Raw genomic sequence first — 14,073 nt, forward strand, 5'->3', positions numbered from 1 at the left:
GCAGTCCCCTTCGGGCTGGTCATCCCCGTCGGTGATTTAACTGGCCTTTGGGGACGAGAGGCGGCGCCCGCGGAGGAGGGGCGGAGGGAGGCTCCCGGAGTGATTTCAAATTTCCCTCGTCCGCTCCCCCCCGCGCCGCGGCCGGGCTCTGAGTGGCTGCGGCGGGGGCGGCCCCGGGTGGGGGCGGGGCGAGGGCCGGGCCGGGGCTACAAGGGGAGTCGGCGCCGCCCCCTGCCCACCCTCAGCCGCTGCCCGGCCCGGCCCGCGCCGCTCCCTCGCAGCAGCCGCCCCCAGCTCCGCCGCCCCGGCCCGCGTGGACGCCCCGGGCGCCCCCCGACGACGGCACCGGCCCACTGGCAGGCGGGGAGCGGGCGGCCGCGCCCGCCGGCACCGCGGGGGTTAAGTGGCCCAAGTAAACGTAGCTCGGCGATCGGCGCCGGAGATTCGCTAGCCCAGCGCCCTGCGCGGCCGCCCGCCGCCCGCCGCCAGCCGGTCCCGACCCGCCGAGCGACCACCGAGCCGCGCCCGAGCCAGCCCCGCGGCAGGTGAGCGTCCCGCGGCCCCCGAGGCTCGCGACCCCGCGGACGGCTCGTGGGAGCGAGCTCGGGGCTCCGGACGGCGCGGGGACTCCCGGGACCTCCTGGGGAGGGATCCCCGCCGCTCCCGGACCTGGCTTGAGGGGTGGGGCGTGGGGAAGGGTCCCCTGACCCCGCGCGGGGTGGTGTGCCAGCGGGACACGGGAGCTTGTCTGACCAGGAGGGGACACGCCTAGAGGGCTACCCTGGTACCCCGAGAGCCGGGAGGGAGAGTTCCGACCCCAGGGAGCGGCTGCAGCCTCTCTGGGGTCTAGAATCCAGGGAAGAGGTGCCCTCCCCGGGAGTGGAGCCAGAAGGGGTTTTACGCGGGCGGGGGGTCCTTACCTGGACTTGGCCTTAGGGGAGACCCCGTCGGAGTCTGGGGAGGAGGAGGAAGAGGGAGTTGTGCTGTGGAGGTGGGCGTGGGCCCGGCTTGGGCATTCAGGAGAGCGGCCGTCCCGCTGCCTAAGGGCTAGGGTGGTGCTGGTGTGTCCAGGCACCCAGGTGGGTCACGGTGTCTCGCGGGTCCCGGGCGTGAGCCAGAGGGGCGTCCTCAGTCCTCCCGAGCTGAGCCACGACAGACAGGCGATGCGCAGCCGCCGGGACGCGCGTTCCTGCGCACACCTGGTCTCGAGCAGCCGCGGGGGGCGGTGCCTCCTGCCGCGCCGCCTGCCCAGGGGCTCACTTTCCATTCTTAGCCTTCTTCCGGGGTGAATCTGGCCCCACTTTCCAAACTCGCACACTGAGGCCTCAAATTTCACCCCCCCCCCCCCACCAAGAAGCAAAGCTAAGTGCCCGTGTGATCCTTTGGGGGTAGTTTTTCTCCCCTATTGTTCTAAAGGAGAAAGTGGAAGCCAGCAAAGAGCAGAGGTTGAGCGTCGAGAGAGAAAGTTACCATTGGGCGCGGGCTTTCCTCCTGAAGCCTCACCTGTGGCCGGAGTGCCGGGCCCTCAGCCTTAGCCATCGCGGTCCTCTGCGCTGGGAGGCAGGCATGCAGAGCTCCTGCACCTTCTCCACCGCCCAGGCCCACAGGCTGAGATGCATGGATTAAAGGGAGTCCAGGGCAGACTACGAACTTTGAACTGCCCTCTCTGAGTTCAGAATGTTGGTTTGGGCAGACTGCTGGCTAGCAATTGTTTTCGGAGGTAGCTCCTCGTCCCAGGACGTTGACCTTACTCGGCCCTCCTTCATCAGGCTAGCCTTGGGTGCTTCGTTTTGGCCCTTGGGAACCTGGTAGCAGATTTGAGCCTCCTGCCCCGGTATTGAAATGTATATTTCTTTATTTATTTAATCCCGGGGATCTTGTGCATGCTAGGAAAAGTGGCCTACCATTGAGGTATACCCCTAGTCCTACCATCTGTTTTAGGATTGGTATACAGTAAGCACTCAATAAATGTTTGCTATAAGGCATAATTAACTAGCAAGCTAAGCAGGCTTCCCTAAGGAGCCATAGGTCTTGAGCACGTGTTCAAATCCTGTTTCATTCAGCGAGGCCATCACCCTCTAGGTGCCTCAGCTTTTACATCTGTGAAATAGGAACACTCCAATCTCAGATTGTGTGAAGGTGAAGCCAGTTTCATGTGTAATTTAACCTCTTTAGTCCTCCAGTTTCCTTTGAGGTTTAGTCATGACATCCTTGGAAAAAGTCAGTACCTGGCAAAGGGTCAATGCATGAGGGAGTTTAATGTTTGTGTTATTAACCAGTAACCCCTCTCTTTAGGGTGGTATGAGTGGAGAATTGGGGATGGTGGGAGGCACCCCTTGCCAGGCCTTCCTTTTCCTGTCTTCCTGGAGGTGCCTGCAAGCTTTTCCAAATCATCATTGTCCATGGTGGGGGGAGTTGGCAGGAAGGCCCGCCTTTGTTCCCTTTTGAAAGAGCCATGGTTTTTTATGAGTTGGGACCCTTTTTAACTCCGCCCCTTCCAAGCTTGGGGCCAACTGTGAAGGTGTAATTGCAGAGTCCAAGAGATCTTTACCTTTCCTCCTGGGCTGGAGAGAGCTGAGACAAAGGAACCAGGTTGGGGGGCCAGCCACATCCTCTAAAGCCATAGCTTAACCTCCAGCCCTTGCAAAGGTTGGGGGATGGGAAGAGAGTATTGGGAGCTGGGTGCTGGCAAGAGGAGGGCGGGGCAAGGGAGATGGGGTGGGGAAGGCTGCTTCCTTCTCTTCCTGCAGCCACGTGGGCCCTGTGACACACAGAAGCCTGTCTCCTTCATCACTGTAGCCCCAGGGACCTGCTAGAGTGGAGGTTTGACAAGTTTTTCCAGGAAAACTTACCTTGGGATTCCTTTGTTCCAGACAAGCTCCCACGCTGACCACACTACTTCCAGTTGCAGACATCTTATCCATTGTACCTGCAGTAGTCCTTGCTAAACCTGAAGCTCTCTGGGTGCAACCTTTATCAGTATCAGGGATCAGCTTTGTTTTTCTAAATGGTTAAATGTTATGAATTCAGGGTGGTTTCTGGTTACATGCTGAAGGATGGAATTCCTCATTTCTTTTGCAGGCCACTGTTCCTTTGCAAGGGGCTAATGCTCTCACTGGGTGCCTTTTGCAGGTGAAGGAACTGAGGCCATGGGGAATCCAGTTGCTTCCTCATCATGGTGAGGACACTTTCCTACCTACCCTCATCCAGGAAAGGTTTTGTCTTTTCAGAGGATAGAAGCCTAATGCAGATGAGGCTGGCTGACTGGAGAAAGTGGCCTGGTGCATGCAGAAGGACCCCACTCAGCACGGCTGTTACTGTAAATTGCCTTTCACGAGAGCCCTTCCCATTTGGGAAGTGGGTACAAATTTGCTCCTACCCAGCATGGCTGCCAGGAGGATTAAGTGGAATTCAAGGGCCATTTAGCTTTTTTTTTTCCAGTACTGGGGATTGAAGCTAGTGATACTCCACTACTAAGGTAGCTCCTGGTTTCCCCCACCCCGCTTTTTAATTTTGGGGACAAAGTCTTACAAAGTTGCTGAGGCTTTCCTACAACTTGGCAATCCTCCTGCTTCAGCCTCCTGAGTACCTAGGATTATAGGTGTGTGCCACCAGGCCCATCTTAGAGCTTTTAGTTGCTCATTCACCTAAATTACTTGGGGAGGGGGGCTAAGTATTGTTAGTATTATTTAAAGCCCATTGTCTGTAGGGTCAGGAGCTCAGGGTTCAATAAACCTTGAGGGACCCGGGATCCCGCTCAGTGGTAGAGCACTTGCCTAATAGCATGGGGCCTTGAGTTCATTACCTCTGCCTCTACCTGTGTACCCCTCCCTCCATCAAGCAACATCCACTTTGTGTGTGTGTGTGTGTGTGTGTGTGTGTGTGTGTGTGTGTGCTGTTTGGTGCTGGGAATTGAACACAAATCTTGAGCATGCTAGGCAAGGGCTGTACCTTAGTCACTGCCCTCACCCCTGAATTTTGATATGAATAAAAATCATTTATAGTCTTTAGACATTTGGATGTGACCTATAATCTCTCCATCCCACCTGAAAGCCAGGACCCAGGTAAGCCTTGCCTAAGCAAAGGGACAGGTTGTAAGGAATGCAGAGTGGCAAGCGACTTAATCTCAACTGGCTTCTAGGGCCCAGCAGTCACCATTGGGTTTGGCTTCAGGGCAGACAGGTCACTGTTAGAGGGAAGAGAGATTTAGTTGACAAGACCACTGGCTTCCCTCCCTTCTTACCTGCTTGGCTTGCCCCTGGCCTGGTCTCCTATTACTTCACTCACAGATTTTTTTCATTCATTCATTCATTCCAACAGTATGGGCTGTGACCTCTCCCCCTTCCTCACCCACTTTCACTGCTCTCCCCTTTCTTATGCGGTACTGAGGATTGAACCCAGGGCCTCACATGGCCAGACGAATGCTCCACCCCTAAGCCACAACTCCAGCCCGGCTTGCCCTTTTTTTTTTAATGGTATTAGGAATTGAACTCAGGGATGCTCTACCACTGAGCTACATCCCCAGCACATTTTTTTGTACCTGAAATTAAACTCAGGCACTTAACCAGTGAGCCACATCCCCAGCCCTATTTTTTGTATTTTATTTAGAGACAGGGTCTCACTGAATTGCTTGGGGCCTCAGGGATTACAGGCATGCGCCACCCTGCGGGCCTTATTATACAGTTTTGAAACAGAGTATCCCTCAAAGTTTGGAGTGACTTGCAATCATGGCTTGGTCTCCCCACTCACTGGGATTACATGCTTGCTTCACTGAACCTAGCTCTTTGCCTTTTATTCCTCCTACTCAAAACTAAATTTTTCATAAAATTGTCTTTTACAACCTTTGAAAATTGAGAGCAATGAGTAGCCTTTGGGATTGTGAGCAGGAAATTAGAAATGCAGTTCTCTTAAGACTGATAGCTGGGGGGCTGGGGTTGTGGCTTAGCTGAGGGCCAGGACCTGGGTTCAATTCTCAGCACCACATAAAAATAAAGGCATTGTGTTGTGTCCATTAAAAAAAAAAAAAAAAGACAGTTGGGTGTGGTGGTGCACACCTGTCATCCCAGCAATTGAGAGGCTGAAGTAGGAGGATTCCAAGTTAAGAGGCCAGCCTCAGCAACTTAGCAAGGAAACTTGCTAAGTTGCAAATAACAAAGGCTGGGGATGTGGCTTAGTAGTTAAGCCCCTTGAGTTCCATCCCCAGTACAAAAAAAAAAAAAAAAAAGTTGATGGGGTAGAACAATTCAGTGAGAAAGGGAAGTTAGAGGGGAAAAGTTTCCTTTTGGGAGAGGTGAGAGGTTGCTGCTGACCAGGTGTTTGTCTGAGGGGGTCCAGAAGAGGGTTGTAATTTCCAACTCAAGTTTGGAGAATGTCTTGGTGGTATAGAGGCATATTTGCCTTCCGTGCCTCCCTGAAGATTTCTGTGCTCATAACAGTTCTCCATCAGATGTTGAATCCCCTGGCTTGATAGAGGTTTCTTGGAACTTCGTCCTTATATATATCCTAAGCTTCCAACCCCTCTATTTGAACTTGTCTCTTAAACAATTTCATCCCCCCCCCCCCCCAGTGCTGGGAACTGAGCCCAGGGCCTCCTACATGGTCTGTAAATGCTGTGCAACTGAGCTACATCTCCTGTGTGTGGTGGCGCTGGGTGTTGAACCCAAGGCCTTACACTTGCTAGGCAAGTGCTCTACCTGGGACCTATGTCCCCACCCTTTCTAAAACTTTAATTCTTTTTCAGGGTTTTGCTGACTTTCCTAGCCTGGCCTCTAATTTCCAATGCTCCTGCCTTTGCCCCTGCCCTCAAGTCACTGGGCTATAGATGTGTGCCATCACGCCTGTCTCCATTACACTTTCAGTATATTTTTTTGTTTTCATTTTTATCACGTGTTGGTATTGGGTGGGGTCAGCATTATACTACTGAGCTACACTTCCAGTCCCATTTTCTTTCCTTTTTTTTTTTGTAATGGGGATTGAACCCAGGAGGTGCTTAACCAATGAGCTTCATCCCCAGCTCTATTTTTTGAGATGGGGTCTTGCTAAATTGCTTAGGGCCTTGCTAAGTTGCTGAGGCTGGCCTTGATATTTGAACTTCCTGCCTTAGCTTCCCAGATCACTGGGATATTAGGCATGTGCTACCATGCTGGGGCCTGTTTTCATTTTAAATATTTTTAGTTGTAGATGGACTCAAACTATTTTTTTGAGTGTGTGTGTCTCACACAAGCTAGGCAAATGCTCCACCACAGCCACAATCCCAGCCCTTGTTTTTATTTTTAATGTTTAATTGTTGAACATTAAAAATTGTTGAACATAAAAAATTGTTGAATTCCCATCTATTGTCTATAGGATTTAGAAACTGGCGAATTTGGGCTGAGGATCTTGCTCATTGGTAGACTGGCATGGAGGTGTCCCTGTGTTCCAATCCTAGCACCACCCCAAAACAACCGCAGAAACAAGATACAGGGTGAACATTTTTGTGGGGCTATAAATGGAATTTGTCTTTGGGTTTCCCTTTAAAAGGTATCCACTGTTGAGTCTTATTTCTAGAGCTAGGAATTTTTTTTTTGGGGGGGGGGGATACCAGGGATTGAACTCTGGGGCACTTGACCACTGAGCCACATCCCCAGTCCTATTTTGTATTTTGTTTAGGGACAGGGTCTCACTGAGTTGCTTAGCACCTGGCTTTTGTTGAGGCTGGCTTTGAACTCCTGCCTCAGCCTCCCAATCCACTGGGATTACAGGCAGGTACCACCCTGGCCAGCTCAGAGCTAGGAATCTTCTAGGAGACTTAGGCCTGGCAGCAGGCAGCAGGGGCAGAGCTAATCCTGTCTGCCATCCTCCCTAGGCCCAGTCCCAAGGAAAGGGCAGCAGGGTTGGCAGTTGTCTGCAGAAAAGTCTGGGGAAGGGCACCGGAGAGGAGGGGGAGGGGGCCCTTGTCCTTTCCATTCCCCAAGCAGCCCCCCCTTCTCAGGTAAGCTTCAGCAGATCAGCAGTTGCTTCCTGGTGTAGGTGAGCTGGACAACAGCTGGGCTGCAGTCTAGGCTTTCACTAGGTACCCATCCACCCCCCACACCTGTTCCTAAAGGGTGGTATTGCTAGCAGCCCTGGGTCTCTGAATCTGGGCTGTGTGACACTGGAAGCCCGAACAGTGGGCATTACCTTGTGCATGATGAAGTTGCAGCACTCCACAGGAGACCCTGAAGGTGAGCAGAAAGAAACCAGCTCCAGAGGGTCTTGGTGTTCTGTGACCTGTGAGTAGAATGGAGTTTAGAGTAACTGGGCGGTATTAAATATGTTGGTCTCTGTGACCTGAGACTATGTAACTATCAGAGTGAAATACTGTTGCTCTGAAATACTGTTGCAAATGTTTTTTTTTTTTCCTTCTGGCACAAGGGATTGAACCCAGGGGTGCCTAGCCACTGAACCACATTCCAGCACTTTATTTTTTAATTAGAGCAGGGTCTCACTTTGCAGCCTGGCCTCAACCTTGCAGTCCTCCTGCCTCAACCTCCCTCTGCCCTGGCATTACAGGCAGGGGCCACTGCGCCCCTCACAAAACAGGCCTCTTCTTCCCACTGGTTGGAATCTGCTAAACTGGCAGGACACAGAGTGTGTGGGCCACTGTGCTCCTGAGGTCAGTGCCAGTGATATAGGCCTGATTGACAGCTAGGTTGAGGTGGGCAGATTCAACCCCTCCCCAGGGAATTTGGTCAGTTTTTAAAAAGTTTATGTGAGATGCCATGGGCTCCTTGGTCAGCTGATTGCGTAAACCATTCACTCATCTGTTGACCTTTATTTTGCTATTTTTTTTTCTAGTTTTTGTATTGTGAAATACAAATGTACAACCAGAAAGGTCCTGTATTTAATGTACAGGACCTTTCTGGTTGGGGGGGGATATAAAAAAGCCCACCAACAGCTACAAGTGTTACATTTATCTGTTTTTAAAGCTGAGATTTCCTCAGCCAAGGGCAGGAGTGAACACCCCTAATCCCAGCTGAGGCAGGAGGATAGCAAGTTCAAGGCCAGCCTGAGAGACTTGGAGAGGCCCTCAGCAACTTACCAAGACCCTGTCTCAAAAACAAAAAGGGTTGCGGATGTGGCTCCTGGTAATGGGCCCTTGGTTCTGTCCCCAGCTACAACAAAAAACCACAAAGGAAGGGGTGTCCAAGGCGCCTTTAAGGAAAAAAAACAACCTGCAATAAGGTTGACAGGCTTCCCTGGAAGGTGGGAGCCCTCACTCTCCTGCGAGTGACTAAAAGTGGTAGCAAGGAGGACCAGATCCGGTGACCCAGCATTGGCCTGAGGCCCTGGGCTCTGTCCCCAGCACTGCAGAAGGCAGTAGCTGGGAGCCAAGTGTGGTGGCACATTCCGTGGTACCATCTGCATGGGAGACCGAGGCAGGAAGGCCACTGTAGTCCAGAGCAGCGAGAGCCGCACGGCACCTCAGGAGAAGATGCAAGGACCCACACAGCAGGAGAGTCTGACACTCATGGAGTGGGCTTAGGCCTTCTGATTTTCTTACAGGAAGAGGAGTAGATTCCTACCTCATGCCAGGTACAAATAATCAGGTTGATTCTTCAAAGGAAGAAATATTTCTTGGTTGTGAGTTATCTGGCGTAGGGCAGTGGGTTCCCCCACAAGTCACCCTCCTGAGCCATGATTTTTTTATGGGAAGAAAAATTGCCCAGAAGGGGCTGGGTTGTAGCCCAGGTGAGAACCATATAACAGCAAAAGGAGCCAGGCACATCAGTGATCCCAGCTGAGTAGGAGGCTGAGATAGACGTTCAAAGACAGCCTCAGCAACAGCAAGGGCCTAAGCAACCCCTTCCAAAATAACTAAATAAAATAAAGGTTAAATCCTTAAAAAAAATTTGTCCAGAAGAACATGGCCCATTAACAAATGGGTTGTATTATGCAGATTTGTTTTTTCTAAAAATAGCCCCTCCCAGTAGCAGGTTCTCAGTTGGTCTGTGGCATTCAGTTCACCCTCTCCTCTTCCTGAGGTGTATGGTTCCAGCATGATCTTGCACTGAGCTGCATTCTTAGCTTTTGTATTTATTATTATTTTATTATTATTATTATTTTATTTTGGAGATAGGGTCTCTCTAAGTTGCTAAAGCTGACCTCAAATTTGAGATCCTCCATTCTCAGCCACCCAAGTCGCTGGGATTTCAGGTGTGCCCCACCATGCCTGCCTCTCCTATTTTTTTCTGTGTGAATTGAACCCAGGGTTGCTTCTACTAATCTACATCCCCAGCCCCTTTTCTTTTGAGACAGGATCTTGTTATATTGCCTTGCATAGTGGCTGAATTTGGCCTCTGACTTGTAATTGGCCTTGCCTTGCTTTAGTCTCCTGCCTTTGGGGAAATACAGGTATGCACCACTGTGCCCAGTGTCACTTCCCTACTGATGACCATTTGTGGACTTCGCTGGGACAAGCAAGACTTTGTGGATCTTGGTGAGAGCTTTGGGAGTAGAATCCTGTGTGACAGGACAGGGATGCTTGCCCGTGGACAATGTCAAGATTGCCCTCACACAGGCTGAATGGTCTTGTCTTCACTACATGAGTGTTTCGGTGACTTGAGATTTAAGGCATTTCCATCTGTAGCAATGGGTACATCACATTGCAAGGTCGGGGACATCGAGTTGGCCTTCCAGAATATTGGCCTCTTTGCTGTGCTTAGACCAGGGGGAAGCAAGGCAGAGAGTCCTTTGGTAAAGGGCCTTAGGCTCTGGTTTGGCAAAGGGCAGATGGTGGGAGGAGTGGACTCTAGTCTAGGTTGTCTTAGCTTTTCAGTCTGTGTTCTTGGGATTTTTTTTTCCTGTGAATTTCATGAAAGTTAATATTATATAGCTTAGGTCAATGACAACATTTGGTTATATTTTGGTGTCAACTCTATTCTGCACAAGGTTGCTAGGAGCATCCTCATAGCCAAATTTTGTAAGTTTTCCCATATTGGCAAATTCTTTGGGAATTCCAATTAGCATGCTGAGGCCTGCCTTTTGCTGTAGGATGACAGGGTGCTTGGGATCATGCCCTAGGGGCGCTGAGCAATCCCCAGACACCTCCTGAGGCTGGCAGGGTGAAGCCATGCTGCTTTGGCAAATTTTGGGGGGCACGAGCTAAGGGCCTCCTGGGTGATGTACTCCACCCTCTGCCACAGCCAAGAGCTTATCCCTCTGAGACAGCTGGGGGAATGGCAGGAGGGGAAGAATCTCCAGGGTGTCAGATGCTTGACCCCTATCCTGAGTGGCAGTGCCCTCATTTCACATGGGAGTCTGCTCTCCCTTGCCCAGGCCCTGCAGGCAAAGGGATGTTGGAAGTAGGGGCTGTGGGGATCTTGCTTTGCCTGGGGGGGGGGGGCGGTGGCTGGAGGTGAGGCAGAGATCCCAAAGGCTCCCCTTCCACCCACTTTCCCCTTCAGGCCCAAGGACACCCTCCATCCTGCATTGTTAGGCTTAATTAATGCAATTAACATTTACAAGGTTCTCTGAGCTAGCTCTGCTGTGCTGCCAGCCCGCAGGAAATGAATGACATCAGCTTTATTGCAGGGTTGGAGGGGGTGTCCCTGGGTCTCCCCTGTTGAGCCTAATTGGGAGCCACTTACTCCCCCTGTCTGCCACATTGCATTTGAGCATGTCTGACCTGGTCCAATGCCACTGCCCACCACTGAATCACATGCTGGACCCCAGCCTCTGGGAAAGGGTCAAAGTCCACATCTCCTCTCTAGGTCAGGCAGCCCCCTCCTGTGAAAGTAAACACTCAGCTGGTGGACCCCTCCCGGCGCTCATCACTTTCATAATTCCTGTCTGCCTTGTGTCCCTGCAATAGGCAAGTGTCCTGGGCTGCCTGGGCATGAGACCTGGCATGAGACCTGCCACTTTGCTGGGTGACTTAACTCCTCTGAGCCTGTTGAAAGCAGTTTGACAATGGAACCTGCCTTGCTGGAGGAGGTGGGGGTAAAAAGATGTTTGTAGCAAAATTTTCTGCCTATAGGGACCTTTTGGGATCTCTTAATCATTATTCATGTGAATAATGGCTGAAGGGCACAGCAATGTCCTAAAGCCAGCAAGTCTACCACTCTGGAAAAATCCCTTAGGGAGATACCACCTCCTTCCAGAAAGTATAATCCTCAGCTTATCCTCCAGGATGTCCATATCAGATAAAGCAGGTGGCTTGTGATGCCGTCTGGTCACATTATCTGGGAAATGACAACCTTGAGTTGTTGGAGGCCAAGGTGAGGAACAAGGGAAGAGAGGGAGAGATTTATATCTAGCATTAGATAAAATATTATTTCTTTTCTGGGATTAAACCAGGAGCACATAAAGCCACTGAGCCACTCCCAGCTATTTCCCCCACCCCCTTCTTGAGATAGGGTCTCACCAAGTTGCTTAAGGCCTCTCTATGTTGCTAAGGCTGGCCTCAAGTCTGTAATCCTCTTGCTTCAGCCTCCCAAATCTGATTGTAGGGATGCACCTCCACACCTGGCACAAATGCTATTTTTTTTTGGGGGGGGGTGGGTAACTGGGGATTAAATTCAGTGGTGCCACATCCCCAGCCCTTTTTGTTACTTATTTTGAGACAAGATCTCACTAAGTTGCTGAGTCTCTCTAAATCGCTGAGGCTGGTCTTGACCGTGTGATGCTCAGCCTCCTAAGTTGCTGAGATCACAGGCGGGCGCCATGGTGCCCAGCTCACAAATGCTGTTTCTGCTGCTCATTTCTTGTGTCCCTATTTCTAAGAGCATTTGATCAAATTTGTATGTTCTTATTTAACATCCCTGGACATTGATTATGTCTGATTTCTCGCTTTGGGGGATTAGAGGTTAACCTAGAACTCTGTTTATTACGGTTAACCTGCTACTGAGCTACACCCCAGCCATGTTGCGTGCCTCAGTTTCCCCATGCCAAATAGGGGTAATAACTCCATATATATTACTAAGGAGTAAAAGTTAGTAAAGCACAGGATAGTCCAACACATAGTGCCGAAAAACAAACACCAGAGGAGCAGGTTGGTGCCTCTGTCTCTAAGGGAGGAGCAGGTGACTTTTGGAGGAGAGACCCTGGGCAACATTTTTGGTTTTAAAGTCTGAGAAATGAGGAGACTGGAGAACCCTGCTTCCAGGCTGCAAGGACAGGGACAGCAGCAGCATACCTGGAGAATGCAAATGGAGGGAGAGGAACTCTCCTAGGCCTAGTCCACCTAGGCCTAAGAAGAGGAATGCTTTTTGTTGACTTCTCCTAGAGTCAGTTAGGGGCTGTCTGAGGGACTGCCTGAGAAACCCATCCTGACACTGGGCCCTGGAAGCAGAAGTCATGACCTTCAGTTGAAGCCTCTGTCACCCTCCAGCTCCTGAAGGCAACCTGTGTGCTCTCCTTCTCCCCAGAGTGGTAGATGGGTCCACCCACCAGTCATGCCGGACCACTCAAGTTTACTTACTTAGTTCACTGATTTGGCCTGAGGTGAAATGCTTAAAATTAATTACAATTCCGAACTACATTCCAGCAGCTTTTCTGAGATTCTGGTTAATTGGTCTCCCTAGACCTGGCCATAGGTCAGCCAGCCTGTTCTCTTCCAGGTCAGGGTGGGGGACAAGGGCTGAGTAGCAGCTGGTGGGTCTGGGTCAGGCCTGTCTTGGGGTGGGTAGGGGAGGAGGTTACCTGTGTGGGGGAAAGCCAGAGCCCAGAAACTGATCCATAAATATAGACTCATGGGCCACACAGGGCAGAGTGAGCCCAAGTGCAGTGTGTCAGTATCTCTAATCAGAACTCTGCTTGTCTAATGTACTTATTACCCAGGGAGCTTGGTAAAGTCTACTTAAAATCCTGATCAGCAGGTGTAGGACTCTGTCTTAAAATTCCTTGGTTGTAAACAATAACCAGGTAATGCCAGTGCAGCTGTTTCACCTGGGGAATCCCAGAGGTCTAGTTGCCCAGAGCCCAAGCTTGGGGAATGGGCAGGTCTAAAGAATGGAATTTATGCAAATCCACCTGGGGACGCCACGGACCTCTTCTTACTGACTCTCATAGCGCCCCCTGGTGGAAGTGGGGTCAATACAGCCCGCAGCCAGGCTGCCCCAGGTGTTATTTCTAGAAGGTACTCTGGGCGGGGAGCTTGCTTGGGTTATCAGGTAGGGCCAGGTGAGACCTTATCTGGATGCTTCTCCAAGGCAGGCCTCCAAGGAAGGAGCTGTATAGCTCAAACAGCCTCTAGAGCTGTTGAAATGGGAATCAGGGAGTCGGAGCCTTGCTCTGTACCGAGGCATTAATTTTTAACATTATTTATTATTAATTTATTTTTGTAGTATTGGGAATTGAACCCAGGGACACTCTGCCACTGAGATATATCCCCAGCCATTTTATATTTTATTTTGAGACAGAATCTTACCAGTTTGGCCTCAAACTTGAGATCCTCCTGCCGCAGGCTCCTGAAGCGGGTATTACAGGCACGCGCCATTTGCCCAGTGCCTAGAATCGGCTCCTAGGCTTTATATCTGTGAACTGAAGGAAGGTGGATGAAAAAGAACAAAATCCAGTGAGTTTGGGCATTGGGGATTTTACCCAAAGACACTGAACCACTGAAGTATACCCCAAGCTCCCTGGCTTTTTTTTTTTTTTTTTTTTCCCTTGGAGACAGGGTCATGCTGAGTTGCTCAGGGTAGCCAAAGTGCTGAGGCTGGGGTTTGGTCCTCCTGCCTCAGTCTCCCAAGCCTCTGGGATTATAGGCGTTTGTCACTGCACCCAGCTCCAGTGGGTTTTAAAATTTTTTTTTGTAGTTGGTCCACATGCCTATATTTTATTTTTATGCAGTGTTAAGAATCAAACCCAGTGCCCCACACTTGGCTAGACAAGCACTCTGCCACTGAGCTACAGCCCCAGGGTCTCCAGTGACTTTTTGAAATGAATTAATGAATTTTTTTTTTTTTTTTTTTTGGTATTAGTGTTTAAACCCAGGGACACTTTACCACTGAGCCTCACTCAGCCCTTTTTATTTTTTCTTACTAAAATGTTGAGGTTCTAGCTAAGTTGCTGAGACTGGTCTCTAACTTGTGATCATCCTTCCTCAATCTCTCC

General features: G+C 50.7%; 1 protein-coding gene across 3 annotated transcripts in view; it reads left to right on the forward strand.

The window, feature by feature from the left end:
* Positions 1-466: 466 nt before the first annotated feature.
* Dnmt3b (DNA methyltransferase 3 beta) overlaps positions 467-14,073 on the forward strand; it is a 37,712-nt gene continuing 24,105 nt past the window's right edge. For all 3 annotated transcript variants that reach the window (XM_076849037.1, XM_076849039.1, XM_076849038.1), the window contains exon 1: positions 467-545. The gene's annotated coding sequence lies outside the window, so the exon portion shown is untranslated. The remainder of the gene's footprint in view (positions 546-14,073) is intronic.

Source organism: Callospermophilus lateralis, chromosome 3, assembly GCF_048772815.1.
Source record: "Callospermophilus lateralis isolate mCalLat2 chromosome 3, mCalLat2.hap1, whole genome shotgun sequence".
Classification (NCBI taxonomy): Eukaryota; Metazoa; Chordata; class Mammalia; order Rodentia; family Sciuridae; genus Callospermophilus; species Callospermophilus lateralis.